Genomic DNA, 23,334 nt, shown 5'->3' with positions numbered 1-23,334 from the left:
GCACTGGAGGCACGCCGTGCTTGGGTTGCTGGCGCGTTGTGCTGCGGCGGGTGGCGTTGACGATGCTGCTGGCCAATGGGAGTGGCACGACAGGGTCCTGTGCAACCTTGGTGTAGGTGATGGGTAAGGACGTGACCGTCGAAGCCTGGGTCTCTTCACGTACTGGCGTCTGTATTAAACGGCAGTGTAAGCATTCGGAACGTACATGTCCCTCCTGGCCACATCCTGCGCATGGTCGTGGCTGTCCATCGTACATGACGATGGCCCTCACACCATCAATCTGCAGTTACGATGGGACATGTTTCATCGGCTCAATTTTTATTTGCCGGACGCCATTTAATACAGGGTAGGTCGTAAATGTTTGCCACTTCTCGGCGACGTGACCCAAGATGGTGCCATGTGGTTTGAAAGCGGCAATGACCATATCCTGAGGCACCTCGAACGGCAGCTCAAAAACCTGCAATGTCCGGAGACCGAATCCAGCATGGGCGACTGTCACAGTACCCATATGTCCATCAGAGTGTTTAAATTTTAGTCCTGTGGCATGACGGTGAATTATGTCAGTGCAAATTTCCTCCATCGACATCTTGATGTAAACAACACTTCCAGTGATGGAAAAATATATGCCGATTACGTCCTGGGGGTTCAAACGTAGATCCTCTTGTATGAACTGTTCGACTTCGAAAGCTCTGGGTCGTGGATGTTCGGCCTAAAACATTACTTTGATTGTTGCACGGCGGTACGACTGTGCCATGCAGTATGTTAGTACTGGACTTGATAGACACAAACACCGCGACGTGGAAGGAAACACCACCGAGAGCGGAGCGTCGGACGGCGCACCACGGAACAGCTCTGCACGCTAACACAGCTGTGAGCCAACTGACCAACTGAGCTACCCAAGCACGACTCATGCCCCGTCCTCACAGCTTTACTTCTGCCAGTTTAGAAGGTAGGAGACGAGGTACTGGCAGAAGTAAAGCTGTGAGAACGGGGCGTGAGTCGTGCTTGGGTAGCTCAGTTCGTAGAGCACTTACCTGCGAAAGGCAAAGGTCCCAAGTTCGAGTCTCGGTCCGGCATACAGTTTTATGCCAGGAACTTTCGTATCAGCGCACACTCCGCTGCAGAGTGAAAATATCATTCTTCAACAAGCAAGAATATAGACACAGAATAACACTGTGTCGTCTGTTCACTATAACAATGCATTCGTAATTACTCTCTAAATATGTTCTCTAGGTTCTAGACTGGATAATTAACTTCAAAACATTGTTGCATGTTAACATTTTCTAAGTGTGACAAAGAGTACTAGTAACGTGAAGTGAAAAATTTTATAGCAAAGACTAAGTTAGATTATCTCTCAATAAACGGTTTTACATGTGAAATGTGGTGCAATCCTTTACTCTTCCTAGTACGCAGAGTTTCAACTTCAAAGCAGTTATCATGTTGTATACATCGATAAAGAATGCTAAAATTTTTCTCAAGGTTAGCGTCTATGTTATTTTTCTCTAAGCCAGCTGGCACACGTGGCTGCCTGCGGTGCGAGTCATTGTCTGTCTCTTTGTTGGCGCGCGTCGTTATTAGAATTAGCGGATCTAACTTCTATAAATTCACCTTGCCAAGAGGGTCCTGCCCTGCTTGAATCCCGCCAGTTTTGATGAAATTCGGGTCTGTTGTTACGATTATATCGTCTGTCGTCATGTCGATAGATTCCATAGTTTCTCTTTTGTCGGTCATGTGGTGGAGAATTTGTCCCGGAATCGTAACGGCGCGCTGAACTGTTGCATCTGAAGTTATTCTGTCTCCTTTGATAATAATTATTTTGGTTCCCATATTGTCTGTTTCTGTCATATTCATTACTATGGAAATGCGATCTTTCTCTGTAACTATTACTACTCTGCCAACGGTTGTCATACGGGTGGTGTCTGTTTTGGTCACGATTTACGTTGTAAGAATAGCCTTGTCGTGTCCAGTTATTATTTCTGTCATCGCGGAATTGTGACGGATGTGACATGTAATTGTTGTGCCCCTATTTTCGCGTTCTGCGATTGTCAGTGCCAATTTCCAATTCTTGTAACAGTCCCTGAAAAGCTTCAATGCTATCTTTGCAATGTCCTGCCAAAATAATATGTCGTAAATGTTCAGGCAATTTGATTAAGCAAATGCAGATCAGTTGTGAGGGGCTGCATGGGTTTGGAAGATACTGATTCTTATGTAATATATTTTCGAAATATTTGACAAGACTGGAAAATTCAGATTGTTCGAAATGTTTCATCATTATAATGCTATGCTTTACTCGGTCTTGTGTAGCTTGAGACCAATATGCCGAGAGGAAGGAATGATAAAATTCTCCTTCATTGTGACAATCGTGAATGACCAATCGCATTCTTACAGCTGGTACATTCTCTAAGTAGCCACTCATAAATTCTAACCTGTGCTCCAAGGCTACAGGTCTTGTGTCATTCAGATCATCATCTACCTTTGTAGATAAGTTAGTGAACTGAACCTAAAGTTTGGCTATTTTCTCCGATAATGAACTGATTTCCTCCATGTGTCTTTCTGAACCAAGTTTCAGAGTGTCCATTTGTGTTGAAATCGTATCTACTGTGACCATTAAGTTTTCCTGAGTTTTTGCAAGTAGCATAACCGAATCGGTAGATGCAACTGAGTCAATTTTAGCTTGCAAGGTGTCATGATTTTCATGAACAATAGTTTACAGTTCTTTTATGGCTGCTTCCTGATTCTGTAATGCATTTTTATGACGCGAAAAAATAGGCTGAAAATGCTCACAAATTTGTGTTTTTACGTTATTACAGACATTCGATTCGATTTTAAGTAACTCAGCAGTTAAACCTTCACGTGTTTGTTCAAGCATTTGTTCCATTGAGTCCAACTTTTGAAGCTGTTGCTGTGTTTTTGTCTCTGATTTTGTTCCATTGTGTCTTAACTTTTGAAGATTTTGTTCCATTGTGTCTAACTTTTGAAGCTTTTGTCCCATTTGTTGCATTAATTGTAATAACAATGCACTGGTTGTAACCTCCCCACACAAAATTGAATAAATAATAATAATAATAATAATAATAATATGAATATGATTCTAATTTTTTTTGTGTAACCTCAGAACAAAATTGGTTCCCATTTATAACCTCCCTACACGAATTCATTCACATTTAACATCCACACAAAATTTGTTTCCCATTTAAGGTACCCACAAAATTCTTTTCTCATCTAATGTAAGTTTGAAACAGAAAAATTCCTAAACCTCGTAATAAAAAATAAAGTCAGTAACCTGGTAAATTTTGGACGCAGCAGTGCTGCGTCATGGCCCTGTAAGATCATTCTGAATAAAAAAGGAAAAATTCTTACCTCAATAAAATTGTCGAATATCTGGTCTTACAATAAATTTTTCCGGCACAGCTCTGTGCAATGCTGGCCGATAGATTTGTCATTTATGAAAGGAAGCAACTGATTTTTCTTTTGCAACAATCGGAATGATCATGGATTGGAGAAATTAGTAAATTGTTTAAATTGAAATGAATGCTTGTTAAAAAAATTACTTTATATCACAAAGATTATTATTAGGACATTTTTAAAACATTTACATGGGAGTTCAGATACATTACTAGATATGCGCGAGGCTGCTTTTTACCTTATACAATAATACTCAGGCTCCGGCATCGCTGCACCGCGACCGGGCCAGCCAACAAGATACACCAGACCAGACCAGAGCAGACTCCACACCAGACTAGCTCAGACTAGCAACAACTTACTGCTACAGCTACACAGTTCCTACTGCAGTCAACACTGCTCTCTGGTCAGCAATACATCGAAATTACATCTGCTATGACCTCTTGTATAAAATTACATCTGCATTACATCTGCTCGGACCTCTTACATAAAATTACATCTGCTCGGACCTCTTACATGGTGTCTGAAACATGTTCCTCAGTGCTATTCGGCAGTGCATTTTAACCGGCAACATTCGCATTTTGAAAAGCAGAAAATGTGTCTTGACTTATTTGAGAAAATGGCGAGGACGCAAAACCTGAATCTACAGTATTTGCAAGATTGTGTCCTGTCATTTCGGATTCCTGAGGCGAGCTGTTGCCGACCGATCGATCGATAATGGTACCCTGTTCACTAATGGTTTCACTGTCTACACCATTATTTGCCGCCCGCTCCATTTCCCTACGCACAATTACCACATTACTACTTTGAATGTCTGTTAATTCATTACACCGTGGTGCCGATAAGCTACACTCATCGTCACTATCTTTTCTCAATTTACTTTGGATCCTAGTGTTACGTATTTCACACGCCATAATTATCACGTATTTCACACGATAACAAGAAGCCCACAATTTGAAGAGCAAAAATAAGAAAACACTTTAACATAGCACTGAAAATAATATCTAGTTAATTGCAAGCGCAGGTGCGAAAGACTTGGTTGAAATCTACATGCATGCCACAACTGTTTTACTGTACAACAAAGAAAAACTACAACTAGAAAGTAAATTCTCTCTATAATTACGCGCTAGCAATATACAATAGCTACACTAATTACACAAACTACAACAAAAAATCAGATCATTCCAGTGAGGTACCCTCGGCTAAGGGTCGAAGTATGAAACGTCCCCTTAGAAAAAATATAAATGACTGTACTTAAACTGACACACAATATTTTTAGCGCAACGCAATCTGACTTTCAATAATCCCTACAAAAGAATGGCCCTGACTAACAATAACCTATACCTTTCATAAATCACGTACCTCACAAAAATCTTCGTTACTCGAACTACTGCAATACAGCGAGCGCCACTACTGCCAGCTAAATAAAAGATTCTAACTACTGAAGGCACTAACTACTGATAGGCATACTTAGCAAATAAAAGATTTTGATAGAGAACAAAGAATGTCATTATATATAATGACTTCAGAACACTATTAATGTAAATACATTCTTTGTTCTCTATCAAAATTTTTTATTTGCTAAGTATGCCTATCAGTAGTTAGTGCCTTCATGAACTGATATATATATATATATATATATATATATATATATATATATCAGTTCATGACATCCAGTCTTACAAATTTACTCTCTCTGATGGACACACGTCCAGATCACCCGCCCTCAAAACTCCGCCATCTCTCCATACATCCACCACTACTGGTGGCTCACCTCCAACTGTGTTGCGCTACGCGCTGTTCACATCCAACTGCCCAACACTACAATAGCAAATTCCAAGAATGCCAACCATCCACAGACTGCACACAGCACAGCCAGTGATTTTCATACGGAGCGCTACGTGGCGTTACCAATATAAAAACCTAAACAGCCTACTTACAGTGGTACATGCTGCACTTCATTTTTGTTTACAACCATAATTTTCACCGTTACATTGTACGATGCAGTGCCATCAGTAAACATGGAAATCACTTTCGAATGTTTTACAAAACGTATTCCTTTACAAAACAATTACTAAGATTTTTTTTGACAACTTGCAGCACATAAATTCAGTTCATAAGTATTTAATAAAAGTTAAATTTATACAGATTACTAGAGGGCTGGAAGGAAATTGCTTAAAGTTGACATACTTACGATAAAGTGCATGACATCTTCTGTGGTTGTATGACCACAAAACTGTTTCCTGTGAATAACAAATATTATAGAGGACCATGACACAATTAAAGTAGGGAGGGAAGGGGTGCATAATATTACTCTTAACATATTAAAAATTCTGTAAAACTATTTGCAATACTGTGACCATAAATTTTAACAAAATGCTAGCTTTAAAATAGAATAACGGGAAAGTGTTGTGGAACAGCTACAGTAGCGCTATTGTCAAGTGTTCTCAACTTGTGCCATGCAGTGTGAGGTGCTGAGTAACCGCTGATGTCTATCAGCCGATGACCAATCCGCGAAATGACACTAAGTATGTAGTAAATAAATATACTTTAGCCTCCTTTAATGTCGTTAATCTATATAATAGTATACCAGTGTCTGAAACTATTGATATTATCAAGTGCATTTGTTTACAAAAATAGTTGACAAGGTGAGATAATAGAATTGGTCGAAATGTTAGAGTTTTCTCTAGCTTTCAACTACTTCTCCTTTAATGGCAAATATTATCAGCAACCAGTAGGCCTTGCTATGGGAAACATTTTATTGGGCACAGTAGCGGAAATTCTCATGGCTCGCTTAGAAAACAGTTTCCTTGTCAAATAGCCAGAAATCTGAAGTAACATTCTCACTTATAGCAGACATGTGGATGACATCTTCGTAGTAGAAAATGGCAAGGAGGAAACGATCAAATTTAACAATATGCACCCCAACATGGAATTTACAGGTGAGTACTTTGAACAAGCTATAAATTTTCTCGATTTAACTATAAATAGGTCAACTGACAAACTGACATTTGGCATTTTTAGGAAGCCAACGTTTACAGACGCCATTATACAAGCGGACTCATGCCACCCAAAAGTGCATAAATGGGCCTATTTTCAAGCTATGCTAAATAGGTTAATAAATCTGCTCTTAAATGATAGTGACATTCAAAAAGAATTGAATATTTTAGGACAGATAGCATGGTCGAATGATTATAAAGTAAAGAAGTTAGATCTCTGTACAGTAAGGTTACAAATAACTGAAGCATTCAATAGTAATAATAATAAACCCTGTGGAGTCCCGGGAAAAGAATAGGCCTCCGGTATGTTCTGCCAGTCATAAAAGGAGACGAAAAGAATAAACCATTAATAGGGCTACCCACCCTTTTAGTATAATTAGTTGCTTCAGGACAGAACTAATGAAGCCTCGGACAAGCGCTGTCATGGTCGGGGATGACGCTTGATCCCTATGCCCGTCCACAATGGTAATGACACTGCTAGCCACATGGAAAATGATTTAAATCCAAATAGAGGTGTTTTGCAGGATATGCTTCCTGCAACCACTCTAGAAGGAAAACAAAGGTAGAGGATGAGATGGTAAGATGAAGTTAACCGACACCTCGTGTTCTGTTATCACCAACCAACAAACTTAGGAACCAACACAACTGGATACAGATCACAAGTATACAGAACATTTATTACCAGATACCCAGAATTAAAATTTTTAACAGAACAATGACTAGCTGATAATAATAAAAAATAACAGGATACCCCAGTCACAATTAGAAAACATCAAACAACAAGTACAACATATACTGGAACAAAATAATGTGCAATCAGAAGAAGAAAAAAATACAGTAATGGACTCCAACATCTCAGAGCAAACAAACAAAGAACAACACGCATCAATTAAACAATCAGAGGAAAACGAAATCTTAAGACAGCCACCAGAACAAGTACAAACAGAACACAAAGTGACACACATGTTAGACGTAGAAGAAAAATTTCAGCTGACATATATAGAATACAAAGACACAAATACAGACATTAGACCATTCTTGCATAGACCACCAAATAACCCACAAGTCGAAACAACAATAACAATTATCAACACAATCATACACAACAAAATGAATGAAAATACAACTATGGAAGAGTTACAACTACTGGTTTACATAGGAGCACTCACTACACTAAATATACACACTAGGCAGAGATCAGAACCAGCCAACACACAGAACAAACCCACAAAACCAGCATGGCAAGACAGGCTACAGATCAGAATAGAAAAACTGAGAAAAGACATCGGACAGCTAACACAATTTATAAGAAAGGAAATATCAGACAAAAAACGAAAAAGGTTAGGTAAAATCTCACAACAAGAAGCGATAGAGCAATTAGATGAAAAGAAGCAGAAATTACAAGCATTCGCCAAACGACTTAGAAGATACAAAAAAGTGAAAATAGAAGGAAACAAAACCAAACATTCAACACAAACCAAAAGAAATTTTACCATACAATAGATAACACACACATTAAAATAGTCAATCCATCAAACATAACAGACGTGGAACACTTCTGGAGCAACATATGGTCAAACCCGGTACGACATAACAGGCATGCATGGTGGATACAAGCAGAAACAGACACATACAAGATGATACCACAAATGCCTGAAGTGATAAGTTTGCAACATGAAGTCACCTGAGCAATTAATTCTACGCACAATTGTAAATCCCCCAGAAAAGATAAAATAGCAAATTTCTGGCTAAAGAAGTTCACCTCAACACATTCACATGTAACTAAATTATTTAACAGTTACATTGCAGACCCATGCACATGGAATAACTTATCTCAAACCTAAAGCAGACACAGCAAACCCAGCAAAATATCACCCCATAACATGCCTACCAACAATATACAAAATATTAACTTCAGTCATTACACAGAAATTAATGACACATACAACACAGAACAAAATTATAAATGAAGAACAAAAAGGCTGTTGCAAATGAGCACAAGGATGTAAAGAGCAACTGATAATAGATGCAGAGGTGACATATCAAGCTAAAACTAAACAAAGGTCGCTACACTACGCATACATTGATTACCAAAATGCTTTTGATAGTGTACCCCACTCATGGTTACTACAAATATTGGAAATATACAAAGTAGATCCTAAATTGGTACAGTTCCTAAACATAGTAATGAAAAATTGGAAAACCACACTTAATATCCAAACAAATTCAAATGATATCACATCACAGCCAATACAGATTAAGCGTGGAACAGACCAAGGAGACTCATTAAGTCCTTTCTGGTTCTGCCTTGCTCTGAACCCACTATCCAACATGCTAAACAATACAAATTATGGATACAATATTACTGGAACACACAAACACAAAATCACACATTTGTTATACATGGATGATCTAAAACTACTGGCAGCAACAAATCAACGCCTCAACCAATTACTAAAGATAACAGAAGTACTCAGAAATGATATAAATATGGCTTTTGGAACAGACAAATGTAAGAAAAATAGCATAGTCAAGAGAAAACACACTAAACAAGAAGATTACATATTGGATAACCACAGCGACTGCATAGAAGCGATGGAAAAAGCAGATGCCTATAAATATCTAGGATACAGACAAAAAATAGGAATAGATAATACAAATATTAAAGAAGAACTAAAAGAAAAATATAGACAAAGACTAACAAAAATACTGAAAACAGAATTGACAGCAAGAAACAAGACAAAAGCTATAAATACTTATGCTATACCAATATTGACCTACTCATTTGGAGTTGTGAAATGGAGTAACACAGACCTAGAAGCACTCAATACACTTACACGATCACAATGCCACAAATATAGAATATATCACATACATTCAGCAACAGAAAGATTCACATTAACCAGAAAGGAAGGAGGAAGGGGATTTATTGACATAAAAACCTACACTATGGACAGGTTGACAATTTAAGAAAATTCTTTACAGAACGAGCAGAAACTAGCAAAATACACAAACTATCACTCATATAAATACATCAGCTACACCATTGCTATTTCATAACCTTTTCTACAACCCTTTAGATCACATAACCTCAACAGATACAAAGAAAGTAAATTGGAAAAAGAAAACACTACATGGCAAGCACCCGTATCATCTAACACAGCCACACATCGATCAAGATGCATCCAACACATGGCTAAGAAAAGGCAATACATACAGTGAGACGGAAGGATTCATGACTGAAATACAGGATCAAACAATAAACACCAAATATTACAGCAAGCATATTATTAAAGATCCCAATAACACAACAGATAAATGCAGACTTTGCAAACAACAAATAGAAACAGTAGACCACATCACAAGCGGATGTACAATACTAGCAAATACAGAATACCCCAGAAGACATGACAATGTAGCAAAAATAATACATCAACAACTAGCCATACAACATAAACCAATAAAACAACACGTTCCCACATACAAGTATGCACCACAAAATGTACTTTAGAATGATGAATACAAATTATACTGGAACAGAACCATTATAGTAGATAAAACAATACCACATAAAAAACCTGACATCATACTCACCAATAAAAAGAAGAATATCCATACCCAACACAACAAATATACAGAAGAAAACAGGAGAAAAAATGGAAAAATACATCCAACTGGCTGAGGAAGTCAAGGACATGTGGCATCAGGATAAAGTTGGCATTCTACCAATTATACTATCAACTACAGGAGTCATACTACATAATATCCACCAGTACATCAACGCAATAAAGCTACATCCAAACATATATATACAACTACAGAAATCTGTAATTATTGATACATGTTCAACTACCCGAAAGTTCCTAAATGCAATGTGACATATAACGTACAGTTAACAGGAAGTCACTCTTGATCAAGGTCCGCGTCACTTTTTATTTTTAACCAGACGTAACGTCTGAGAAAGGAAAGAAATAATAATAATAATATGGATGAGTGTGACATATAACGTGTAGTAAATAGATACAAATGTTGCAGCCTTGAGCCAATGGTTCTAGATGTACAAACCATGGTTCCAGGTTGACGCCAGCGACCACTTTTTATTAATATTTTTTTTAGAAATATAGGAAAAGGTAAGGTACAATTTATTTATAATAATATATAATATCAGCTACAAATTTTATTTTATAAGCATTTCCAGATCATGGCATTGGTGGACAAGGGTTTTTCCAGGGACCTTCTACATATATTTGTGGAGTTATTAACTTTACCATTACTGGTACTGGAGATGTTGGGCATGGTAACGGTTGGTTAACTGTTGCTATTGTCCGGTATAATGGTGGTACTGTTAAAGGTGTTGCTGGACTTGAAACTTTCAACAGCAAAATGTGACTGCTCTTCGTACATTTCAAGTGTTCGAGAACTATAATTGCGATCTTGGAAAGTCATACTTCAGTGGAAATATGCCATTTGTACTCAGGACAAGGAATCAACGGAAAATAAACGAGCAAGAATCTACATATGTCTGGGTCACATGTCATGTTTTGCTCAGTGTCCAACATTGCCCATGAGATGATTTTTGTAATAAATGGCGTAATGTTCTGTATTTTAACCCCAAGACTGTGCGCTGTTGTGTAGTTTCCTCGTGTGTTTTGTTTTGTGCACAAGATGAGTAAAAGTTTAATTATTTACTACATATTTAGTGTCATTCGCACGGATTGGTCCTAGACCGATAGAGTTTTCATAAGCAGTTGCTCAGCGTTTCACGCTGCATGGCACGAGTTGAAAAATTCTGACAACAGTGCTACTATAGCTGTACCACAACACTTTCACGTTATTTTATTTTAAAGTTGTCATTTTATAAACATCTGTAGTCACAATATTACAAACAGTTTTACAGGGTTTTTAATATGTCAGGAGTAATAATGTGCACCACTTCACCCCTTGTTTAATTGAATCATGGCGGTCTACAATGTTTGTTATTCACAGCCGGCCGGTGTGGCCGAGCGGTTCTAGGCGCTTCAGTCTGGAACCGCGCAACCGCTACGGTCGCAGGTTCGAATCCTACCTCGGGCATGGGTGTGTGTGTGATGTCCTTAGGTTAGTTATGTTTAAGTAGTTTTAAGTTCTAGGGGACTGATGACCTCAGATTGTAAGTCCCATAGTGCTCAGAGCCATTTGAACCATTTTTGTTATTCACAGAAAACAGTTTAATGGTCATACAACCAAAGAATGTCTCATATAAGTTATCTAAAGTGTGCAAATTTTAAGCAGTTTCCTTCTAACCCTCTAGTAATCTCTATAATTTTAACTTTTATTAAATATTTACCAACTTTCACTGATGATAGTTATTCATGTGCTGCAAGTTTTCAAAGAATAAATAAATAAAAAGCTTTGTTTGTTAACAGACAGTTGGCCACAGCGCCAATCAGCACATTCTTCAAATGTATTAGTTTCGACTAACCCAAAAAAGAACATTGTAAAATGATTTCCAGTTTATTGATGAAATTATTTTATACGATCTAACGATGGAAACTGTGGTAGTAAACAAAAACAAATGGCAGCGTGTATCACGTATCCGGGCCGCCTAACGGTTTAGTTCACTTGGCTTCCAAAATTTTCCCTTGCTAGTAGTGTGCATTTGTCTCGTGATTGAGAATGTTGTCATGAAACAACGTGTCTGATGAACAGTTTTAAATGACTGACATAACACTGGTAATTTAGCAAGCCATGTTCTAGTCGTTGTACTACGTCTCTTATTAATAGTGAAATGTATCATATTTTCGCATCTTCTAATACCAGTTTTGTGCTGTATTTTAGTGGCCTTTCAAAGTGACGAACAGTCGAAACGCGTAAGGCGTTGTTGGAAAAATAAAAGTGTGGTCAAGACATAAGAAAAGTTATTAAAACAGATGTGTACGATGCGTCGCTTCTGCGTACAATAATCGTGCACAAGGAAATTGGAAATTTGTGGTAAGGACTATGGGACCAAACTGCTGAGGTCATCGGTCCCTAAGCTTACGCACTACTTAAGCTAACTTATACTAAGAACGACACACATACCCAGGGAGTACTCGAACCTCCGACGGGGGAAGTCGCGCTGACCGTGACAAGACGCCCAAGACCGCGTCGCTACCCCGGGATACTCCCCATATAAAGCCGTTTATGGGAGACCCACCAATTCAGCTTTTAAAATTGACACATTGCCCCCTGCCGTCAGTGTAGACGAAGTGAAAAGGCTAGCTCGCCATCTCAAAGTCATTTGGGAACACGTTAAGCACAGTAATTCCAAACCCACACAACAACAATTGGAACATAGCAACAAAAGGCTCTACGCTTACTCTGTACAACAAAACCATTTAGTGTTGCGAGGGACCTTACCCGCTCTTACGGATAACTTCTCCGGCAAATGCAAATATATATATATATATATACGGTGAGTCACCTAACATTACCGCTGGGTATATTTCGTAAACCACATCAAATACTGACGAATCGATTCCACAGACCGAACGTGAGGAGAGGGGCTAGTGTAATTGGTTGATACAAACCATAAAAAAATGTACGGATGTATGTCTTTTAACACAAACCTATGTTTTTTTAAAAACAACCCCGTTAATTCTGTTAGCACATGTGAACATATAAACAAATACGTAATCAGTGCCGTTTGTTGCATTCTAAAATGTTAATTACATCCGGAGATATTGTAACCTAAAGTTGACGCTTGAGTACCACTCCTCCGCTGTTCGATCGTGTGTATCGGAGAGCACCGAATTACGTAGGGAACGGTGATGGACCTTAGGTACAGAAGAGACTGGAACAGCACATTACGTCCACATGCTAACACCTTTTTATTGGTCTTTTTCACTGACGCACATGTACATTACCATGAGGGGTGAGGTATACGTTCGACGGGCGTTTATAGGACGTGGAGGACGCATAAATTGGCCAGCACGTTCCCCTGATCTTCTACCTCTGGACTTCTTTCTGTGGGGTAAGTTAAAGGAGAATGTGTACCGTGATGTGCCTACAACCCCAGAGGATATGAAACAACGTATTGTGGCAGTCTGCGGCGACATTACACCAGATGTACTGCGGCGTGTACGACATTCATTACGCCAGAGATTGCAATTGTGTGCAGCAAATGATGGCCACCACATTGAACATCTATCGGCCTGACATGTCGGGACACACTCTATTCCACTCCGTAATTGAAAACGGAAACCACGTGTGTACGTGTACCTCACCCCTCATGGTAATGTATGTACATGTGCGTCAGTGAAAAAGACCAATAAAAAGGTGTTCGCATGTGGACGTAATGTGCTGTTCCAGTCTCTTCTGTACCTAAGGTCCATCACCGTTCCCTACGTAATTCGGTGCTCTTCGATACACACGATCGAACAGCGGAGGAGTGGTACTCAAGCGTCAACTTTAGGTTACAATATCTCCGGATGTAATTAACATTTTACAGTGCAACAAACGGTACTGATTACGTATTTGTTTATATGTTCAGATGTGCTAACAAAACTAACGGGGTTCCACAAAAAAAACCGTAGGTTTGTGTTAAAAAACATACTTCCGTGCATTTTTTTATGGTTTGTATTAACCAATTACACTAGCGCCTCTCCTCACGTTCGGTCTGTGAAATCAATTCGTCAGTATTTGATGTGGTTTACGAAATATATCCAGCGGTAACGTTAGGTGACTCACCCTGTATATATAAAGAAATTTACAGTTGTCCGATCGAACTATCATCATTTTGACCGGATAAACCGTATCACGGACCAGCTGCGCCGTCCCAGTCAGCACTGCCAGCCTCTCATTCTAAAACAACTACGGCAAGTATAAAAATGCCGCGACCGCGAAGCCAAAGGAAAAGAAGGACCGGCTAATGCCATTCGGTCTCCGCTATGCCTTAAAGAATGAACACCCTTATGCCCTACGATCCCGGGACTAAATACGTTCCTAAAGTGTGCAAAAACTTGAATGTTATTGCTTAATGAAGTATAATGGAAGTTCTGTTCACTGGGAGGATGAAGACAATTATCAAGGCGATACATTGCAGCCCCCTGTACACAGTAAGAATTTGCTTGCGCTTCTCATTTATGACCATACATGTTTGTATTTGTGTGATGTGATGCATAAGTCATACTTTGAGAATTATCAGTCAGGGTCAGGAAATAATTTTGTAATTGTCTATAGAAGTTGAGTATAGATGTTAAATGGAAGTCATAGTACCTGCTCAGTCGTGGCAAAACATGCCAATCGCAGGAAAACATGAAAGTACAACTGAAACAGTAATGCCAAAGTTACACAGACTAGTATTTGCCAACCAATTGTCCCTGGTCATAGACGAGAATAGTTCCTGGTCATGGACGCGAATATTTAACCTAGAAAAGACTAAGTAATTACAAGGTCATTGCATTAGCAAGTCGTGTAAAACAAGACACCTCAAAATTATTGCCGCTGGAAATAGACGTAAGATGTCGTAAAAGGCCTCTCAAATGCTTACCAATAACAATCGTTCAGGAATGTATATTCGCAAGTCGCCTCTGAACATTAAGTAATTCAAAGACTACAAATTATACGTCAGAGGATTTATCAGATGCTGCTTCTTGTGCTACAGCCTGAACACTTTTGGAGTGTAACTGCTGAATTTTATCGAGTCAGCCTTCCTACAGGAGACCCAACATTGTACATTAATATTTGATATTCTGCTACATTCCATTCTAACGTTGATTCTCAGATAATTACTATGCAACAAAATGCCGAAGCTACCCTAGCATTGAAATCACACCGTTAACTGTAATCACACTGACGAATGTTGGCAACAAATAACCTGCAACACATATGACCTTACGAATACTTCATTGTATCTCGATGTTATGAATGAGCCAAGAGCTACCCACCTGAGTGAAACATTTGTACATCATTACTCCAGTGTTTTACACTTTGTTTGAGTTCTTTACGTACACGCAGTTTTACCTGATTGAGTCAACTACAAATGTTTTCATTAGTGATTTATATCGCCACAAGTAAGCTTTCATGGATGTATTTGATATAACACAGCCATGCTCAAAATTTATAACCGCTGATTACATATTTATTCAGATTACTTGATACAGAAAGGAAATAATTCGTAAGAACCGCTGAACTTCAATGCTTTTATCAGCCCTGTGCCTACTCACGAAAAACAACTAGAACAACAAGGAGTCTGCTGAGGTAAGTTTACTTCTGCCAGCCTGGAGGAAGAGACAGCAGAGCTACGAATGTTTCATTACTGGTCATCAGACCATAGCACCACACACAGGTTAATGATTAAATGCCTGTCACCCTTCCCCATAAAGAACATGAGCGAAAATATGAGTCAAGAGGTTCCGTCGTGACTATGCGTCACGCTGCGAGAGGCGCCAGATTATTTCAGTGCCGGATCTACGATTTTTCCGAACCTGGGCAAAAACTTGATAGTGGCTCCGCCCCCCTGCCCGACACACCCTCGAGCGGTTGAGTTAGGAGGTCAAATATTAAAATCGATTTTTTGAAAATATGTTCATTTTGGAGAGCGCATCTTTCTGAAGAGTTTGATGTACGAACCATACATGTTCGAGGAAACGTAAGACATGTTATTTGGTCGCAAGTGTGTTAAAGTGCAGTGCCAAGCCTCTTTAGACAGCATTCTTCTATTACGCTTCACTGTATTTCTCTCTGTGGTATTCAAACGCATATATTTTGTAATGGAAACCATCGAGCCTATGTTCAGGTCAGTGGAAATTAAAATGTTCTGTGGTACCTCACGTACTCCCAGTCGGCCTGTTTGACATCCTTCCTACCCCTCTTAAAAGAAAACCGCACAATTAATACTGGCTGGGATTATTTGTGACCGGGAGAATAATAGCTCTTCGGAAAATTTGCAACCTTTATTGCCTGTTAGCTAATAACTTTCTCTTTTGCGTAACATAAAATTAAATATAGGAAACATAAAAGCAGTACAGACAACAGACAAGCGAGACAGTACACATTTGTTCAATCCTTATGTCCCAGCTTTTTTTTCTCTCTAATCTTGCTGCAGCTTTACATAGTTCGTCAAATGTTTTGGTGAGAGGAAAATCATAATGCCCTTGTCTGATACTGAAAATGCTGTTAATACGAATAGTATCTAAGACTGGTGTGGTTTCTCGACTTGATTACGTCTATTTTCTACATCTACATCCACACTTCGCAACCCACCTGACGGTGTGTGTCTGCTAGATAAAACTGCAGCTATTGCAACACATGCCAAATAAGCGAGGCTGTTTTGGCACAAATGGCCATTTTACTTACCTCATTTACATAAATAAGACGACAGAATATAATTCACGAAGTACCTATCACGCCCACTACAAGCAGAAAGTTTTATGCAGTACTGTTTTTCTGGGGGAACGCTGGGGGATCCGTACACCTAAACTTTTTCGTCGACAAAGTAAATTTTTTACGACGTTGAGAACTTGGAAGAGTACCAAAGATTTCTTTCACGGACGTAAATTTTTATTTCATTTTTTCGTGTTGGTAATTGCAATACGAACGATACCAGTGCAGTTTTTGGTGCAAAAAGTGATGTCATTGACTGTTTCAAATATTTCGAAGCTGCAGCAACCGTTCTCGACAACTGAATCGCTGGCAACCGGTTCGGGAGTATTTGATGGAGAAGAAAATTCCAGTACCCCTCCTTCCTCTTCAGAATGTACTGAAATGTGTTCCTGTATCAACGAGTCACTGTGAACGAGGGTTTTCGCAAATGAATATGATTGTCTCGCCAACAAGAGCTTCATTTCATCTTTCCACAGTCAGCAATCTGATGTTCATAAAGTTGGCTGGTCCTCCACTGATATTGTTCCAGCCCATGGATTATGTACGCTGTTGATTCATGAAAGGCAGATATCTTGCTACTGATAGCAAGAGTAAAGTAGAAGGCGTGAAGACTACAGCAACCATAAATTAAAGTTAATTTGGAAACTGTTGTAATGCTGTAAATGTAAGTTAGACTGTAGTTTTATAGTTAATAAATTTTCAGCTGTATTAAAAATTAGGTTAGTTGAAGATCGGTATACCACCCATCATCTGTGCCATTTCGGGAGCCAAACAAAGTTACAAAAGACTTTTGTACTGTAGTTTCTATTGTTGTTCATGACAGATGTGGATGGTTTTTGTTGTATTGTGTCTTTTAGTGGCGTTTTATAGGTTAAAATATGTGTTCGGTAATATTTCCTTGTATTGTTTTGTATGTCGGAGGGTTGATTGGACTCACCTATTTCGTTTGAAGTGTATTATAGGTCAATTAAAGTGTACGATACCATTCTCTTTTATTGTTCAGGTATTGATGGGAATCGCATGCTTCATTTGAGATGATGTAAACTGAAGTGTTCGATACCACAGTCTCTTGTATGTCTGGTTGTTTCCCAGTATCGCCTGCTTCATTTGAGCTGTAAAGTCAACTGAAGAGTCCGCTACCATTTTTTTTTTAGTTTTACATTTTATTCATATGCTCCAGTTTCTCAAGCATGAGATCGAAAAGTAGTGGCATTAGTACGAAATTTTTATACAAATTTGGAATCGCTATACTCATCAACATAATTTGTGTGATGTCCCAGTTGCTTCTCATTCTTAGTTCTCAGAAACAATCTTGTCAGAACTAAATCTGCAACTATTCTTACCATTGTTAAAATTTATTCTTCGGTTAACTCGACTAACCCTGTCCGAAACACTGATTCAGTTATCCTGCCTTTATTCTCCGTTAGGAGTTATTACGTGTTCGTACAACGCGTTTTCCGCGCTATTCTGAGAATAGAATGAAGCGGCTGCCAACCGGGGACTGTACAACTAGACCTTAGTAGTGTAGCAAACCGGCAAAATTTTCAGTTACTTGGATGCTGGGCGCTTTGTGAAACAAGGTTTTTTCCTTCAAGAATATGAATTTGGCGCCCCCTGAAATTGCCGCCCCGGGCAAATACCCCGGTTTGGGACCGCCCCACCCCCCCACCCCCTTGCCGCACTAGATCCGGCCCTGGATTGTACAAGCGCGTGGCTCCGTGACGTCAAAACGGCAAATTGGCTGGGCTGCCGAGTGACGTCACAGATCCTTTAGTTGTAAACTCCGCCCTGTTCTCCACGTGCCGGCGAGCGACCTGTGCGTAGGAGTGCCTCGAGCTAACTTCTCAAACAGCGAAAGATGAATTTTTCTCACCATGTTTGTAGGTTGTATCGTACTTAAACAGTGAAATTTTAAAACATGAAATTGAAACGAAAACAACTCATTGCGTGAATAGTAACGCATTTGGTTAATGTCTTGAATAAAACCAATTTTGTAAGGTACAGAGAATTATCGCACAGTAAGCAAATATTTGAGTCCCTATTGGATGAAAAGGAGTCATATTGGAGGCCTCTCACGAAGCTTGACTGCGTTGTGTGACTGGAAACTGAGGATATTAATGCCAACAACCTTGAGTAAACGGAATTATTCCAGCTCTGATCAGATACTCTTAGCCGGCATATTTGGTCATCCTATCTATCGCCGTATCCGAGGCGATTAACGGAAATTCATGTTTTAGCAGGTGCTGCTACAGAATACATTTTCGCGAGAGTTTTCGCTATGTGAGGAAGAGTACAATACTCTGTAGTGTGGTCAGACCTTTCCAGGCAGATCGATGTCTAATACAACTTTAGTCCAAGCAGTGAGTTCTAATGGAAACGCAAAAATGTTAAATCCTCCTTTGCAGCAAGATGTGAATGATACCTATTATTGACAATATGCAGTAACGTTTCACCCAGTGGAGACAAAATTTGTCATTCGTTAATGGCTGTACCTGAAATGGGAGATTCTGAACCTCTAAAGCAACCATGCATAACCAATCTATTAAAATGTAATTTCTATTTTCATTTAGTTTCCCCTGAGGAACTTACGTAAAGGTAATTACATGTGCTTTGCACTCAGAATTAAAAGAAATACGCGGGTGCGATAGATCAATACTGATCTTGCTACCGCGTAAACAATTAACAGACCACTGAATGTATTTTGCTCACGTGACATTCGCCGCTAGCTGCCTACGCTCCGGAAGCGACGCTCGAGTCACGGGAGAAACACCCGACCTGCTGAGTCTCGCATAGCACTGCGGATAAGCGCTGAAGACCAGACCGTCAGCGTAACCTCACTGCAGTCCTCAACAGCGTACATAACGCACTTGAAAACTGTCGAGTAACAACGACATTTCACCTCACTAAATTTGCAAACCGCAATAACATCATCGTACATAACTATCTACACACGTGCGAACAATTCGTTTGATACAAACAACCAATTCAATTTGAATTAATTCTATTTCATCTGTCAGACAAACGCACGATGTTATAAAACAAATACCTTGCGCTGTAAGCGATTTATTTACAATATACTGAGCCAACGGACAATCTATACGTATCAAGGTAAGTTCATCGCCGGAGAATCTGCAGCTGCTGTCTACGGGAATCTTAGATTTACCTCAATAAATAACTGGATAATGGAGATAAGTCAAAAACTACCGCAGACACCACTTAACGAGTTCGGGATCAAGGATACCTTGGCAGAAATGATTACATGATAAAGGACGTAGGAGCAGGGAATAAAAACACGCACAGATACCAAACCTTCGTGAATATACCATACAATTATTAATGCATTTCAGACAGCTGGAAATTATTAGGAACATGTACGAAAGATCACGCCTTGCTTCTACACATTGAGAACAATATTGACGTATAGGAACATAACGGACCATGAGGCAAGCAGTTAGACAAACACTGCTCAGTACTTTCATGTAATTAATGCTGATCAAGAATAAGAAATATGTAGTACTAAACATAATGACTAAACCATTAGCTTACCTGCTCCTGTTCTTTTGCTGTTTACAAGTGTGATTTAAGGATATATATGTTGCTATTTTAAGGATTGGCCACCTTGAAGTGTTGTATTTCATGTAACATGTTCATGTATGAGTAATTCGCTTGACAGTCTATCTCTTCTCTTTGAGCTTGACTGTCCCAGCTTCGAGTACGTATCTCCTATTGCACTATATATTGTAATGCATTATTGTTTTTGTGGTCTTCAGTCCAGAGACAAGTTTGACGCAGCTCTCCATGCTACTATATCCTGTGCAAGCTTCTTCATCTCCAAATACCTACTGCACACTACATCCTTCTGAATCTGCCTAGTCTATTCATCTCTTACTCTCCCTCTACGATTTGTACCCTCCACGCTGCCCTCCAATACTAAACTGGTGATATTTTGATGCCTCAGAACACGTCCAATTAACCGATCCCTTCTTCTAGTCAAGTTGTGCCACAAATTCCGCTTCTCGCCAATTCTCTTCAGAACCTCCTCATTAGTTGCGTGGTCTACCCATATAATATTCAGCATTCCTCTGCAGCACTACATTTCGAAAGCTTCTATTCTCTTCTTGTCTAAACTGTTTATCGTCCATGTTTCACTTCCAAACATCGCTATACTCCATACAAATTCTTTCAGAAGGGACTTTCTGACACTTAAATCTATACTCGATGTTAACAAATTTCTCTTCTTCAGAAACGGCTTCCTTGCCATTGCCAGTCTACATTTTATGCCCTCCCTACATCCAGCATCATCAGTTATTTTGCTTCCCAAATAGCAAAATTGATCTACTACTTTAAGTGTCTCATTTCCTAATCTAATTCCGTTAGCATCACCTGATTCGACTATATTTCATTATACTCGTTTTGCTTTTGTTGATGTTCATCTTATATCCTCTTTTCAAGATACTGTCCATCCAGTTCAGCTGTTCTTCCAAGTCCTTTGCTATATCTGACAGAATTAGAATGTCATCAGCAAACCCCACGGCTTTTATTTCTTCTCCCAGGACTTTAATTCCTACTCCAAATTTCTCTTTTGTATCCTTTACTGTTAGCTCAATATACAGATTTAATAACTTCCCTTCTTAACCCTAACTTATAACTGCCATCTGGTTTCTGTACAAATTGTAAATAGCCCTTCGCTCTCTGTACTTTACTCTTAATACTTTTAGAATTTGAAATAGGGTATTCCAGTCATTATTGCCAAGAAGCTTTCTCCAAATTTACAAATGCTACAAACGAAGATTTGTGTCTCCTTAACCTATCTTCTAAGAGCCGTCGTAGGGTCAGTATTGCCTCGCGTATTTCTACATTTCCTCGGAATCCAAAATGATCTTCCCAGAGGTCGACTTCCATCAGGGTTCGTGTTAGCATTTTGCAACCATGACTTATTACACTAATAGTTCGGTAGTTTTCACACCTGTCAGCACCTACTTTATTTGGAACTGGTATTATTACATTCATCTTGAAGTCTGAAGTTATTTCGCCTGTCTCATACATTTTGCTCACTAGATGGAAGGGTTTTTGTCATGGCTGGCTCTCCTAAGGCTATCAGTAGTTCTAATCGAATGTTGTCTACTTCCGGGGCCTTGTTTCGGCTTAGGTCTTTCAGTGCTCTGTCAAACTCTTCACGTAGTATCATATCTCCCATTTCATCTTCATCTACGTCCTCTTCCATCTCCACAATATTGCCCTGAAGTTCATCGTCCTTGTATAGACCCTCTATATACTCCTTCCACCTTTCTGCTTTCCCTTCTTTGCTTAGTACTGGTTTTCCATCTGAGCTCTTGATATTTATGCAGGTGGTTCTCTTTTCTCCAAAGGTCTCTTTAATTTTCCGGTAGGCAGTATCTATCTTACCCCTTGTGTTATATGGCTCTACATCCTTACATTTGTTCTCTAGCCATCCCGGCTTCGCCATTTTGCACTTTCTGTCGATCTCATTTTTGAGACGTTTGTATTCCTTTTTGCCTACTTCAATTACTGCATTTTTATATTTTTTTCTTTCATGAATTAAATTCAATATCTCTTCTGTTACCCAAGGATTTCTACTAGCTCTCGTCTTTGTAATGCATTACTGTTCACATAAAGAGACTTATACCTATTCGTTCAGAAACTTACGGACGTTTCTCGTGCCTGGCTAGAGGCACAAACCGCTCATTCAGACGCAGTTAATTTATATTTAGGTTGTGGTAATAATCTCCATCTTACGGATTACAACGGATTATTCCCATAAGATATGGTATTAGTTACATGTACCAATTGCGAATTTGAGAGTTACCAATTACACCCGACCCCAGTTGCTTGGCCTACAATCCAGTAACACATGCTCGGGCAAACTAGTGACATTCTAATACTCTGTAGAGGTCGTGCATTTTAGTAAATTTAAATCCTGTGTACATGCCAGTTGCTACTAGTGTCCTACATTATCATTCAACACTGGGGTGAGGAACTGTCAACTTGTATTATTCGAAGAGAAAACCCCTACTGCTCGGTGCCCTCGTGTTGTTCTGACAGTGTAAGGATCCTGGTTCGCCCCTGTCGGCAACAGCTTTTTGTGTTCCGGACACCAGACAACTACCATGGTCATTCAGAGCGTTACGTATGGGCCCTTAGCTCTACCTGTCATGGGCTTTATTGTATGGAATACTTCTAGATACACCCAAGTACTGTGGTATGAATGGGACAGCGCTCAAATGGTTTAAATCATACCTAACTGGAAGAGTGCAGAAAGTTGAAATAAGCAGTTCACATAATATACAAAAACTGGTGATTTCTCAAACTGGGGAACAATCAAGAATGGGGTGCCGCAAGGTTCAGTCTTAATATATATTAATGACTTGCCATTCTATATTCACGAAGGGCGAAGCTGGGACTTTTTGCAGATGATACAAGTATAGCTATCACACCCAACAGACAAGGATTAACTGGTGAAATTGTAAACGATGGTTTTCAGAAAATCATTAAGTGGTTCTCTGCAAATGGGCTCTCATTAAACTTTAACAAGACACAGTACATACAGTTCCACACAGTAAATGGAATG

The sequence above is a fragment of the Schistocerca cancellata genome, chromosome 3 (assembly GCF_023864275.1).
Source record: "Schistocerca cancellata isolate TAMUIC-IGC-003103 chromosome 3, iqSchCanc2.1, whole genome shotgun sequence".
NCBI lineage: Eukaryota > Metazoa > Arthropoda > Insecta > Orthoptera > Acrididae > Schistocerca > Schistocerca cancellata.
The sequence above is the reverse complement of the archived record's forward strand: the minus strand, read 5'-3'. Positions refer to the sequence as shown.